Source organism: Cibotium barometz, chromosome 36 (genome assembly GCF_041138505.1).
Source record: "Cibotium barometz isolate CiBa-2024 chromosome 36, ASM4113850v1, whole genome shotgun sequence".
Lineage (NCBI taxonomy): Eukaryota > Viridiplantae > Streptophyta > Polypodiopsida > Cyatheales > Cibotiaceae > Cibotium > Cibotium barometz.
Genome location: NC_141081.1, coordinates 32,482,379 through 32,483,703, shown reverse-complemented (window position 1 = coordinate 32,483,703; position 1,325 = coordinate 32,482,379).

Below are 1,325 nucleotides of genomic sequence, written 5' to 3'. Positions count from 1 at the left end.
GAGCCCTCAATCTCTTGTCTCTCATCCTCAAGTGCATCATGCACATCTGCATCAGATATAGGCTGATCTGTGCCATCATTTAAAACCTGCATAGGCTGAAAAACTGCCTCATGAGGTATTGCACTTGACTGTGCACCACTGAAAAGAGGCAACAATGTATCATAGACATCACGTGAGCTGATATCTGTCTCCTTAGTACATGAAACCAAGGGCTGAACTGCATCTTCCACAAATACAACATCACGGCTAACCAAAATGCGCTTTGTCTGTGGATGATACAAACGATAGCCTTTGCTCTCAGCACTATATCCAACAAAAATACATTTGACAGCTTTGTCATCCAATTTTCTGCGATGTTGCACAGGCACTAATGCATATGCCAGGCAACCAAAAACACGTAAATGGCCAACAGATGGCTTGCGGCTATGCCAAGCCTCATATGGAGTGACAACCTGTAATGCTTTGGTGGGACACCTGTTTAGTACATAAGTGGCACACATGACAGCCTCAAGCCAAAAACCATGTGGTAGACTTTGACTCTTAACCATACATCTTGCCATTTCCATGAGAGACCTGCTTTTTCTCTCAGCCACACCATTTTGCTGTGGTGTATACGGCACTGTACATTGGTGTTTTATCCCACGCTCAGCCAGAAATGCATTAAATTCTGAAGACATATACTCCCCCCCTCGATCTGAACGGAGGGTGCCCATCTTACTTTCTGACACATTTTCAGCCATAACCAAAAACTGTTTGAAGCACAAAAACACTTCGGACTTTGCCTTCAAAGGATATACCCATGCATGCCTGGTAAAATCATCAATGAAAGTCACGAAGGAAAGGTAGTTTCCAAATGATGGAGTTTGCATGGGACCACAAACATCACTGTGAACAAGCTGCAATCTGCGTTCAGCTCTCACTGATCCATCTTTGGGAAAGGAAGCACGCTGCATTTTACCTAATATGCAGCCCTCACAAACATGCTTGACAGGTGCCTCAAGCTTAGGCAAAGAAGACACCATTTCAGATTTCTGCAGGCGCAGCAAACTTGCAAAATTCAGATGACCAAAACGTGCATGCCACAGTTTTGCATTTGAAATAGCCTGCGTATCCATAATAGCACATGCTGAATCCTCTACACATTTGCCATCCATATTGAGCTTATATAGCCCTCGACATAGTGAACCAGATGCTACAATGATGTCACCACAAGAGAGATCATGAACAGTACATCTGTCATCCACAAATTTTACAACCAAACCTGTTTTGGCAAATGCGGAGACTGACAGCAGATTCTTTTTGATCCCTGGCACATACAATGCATC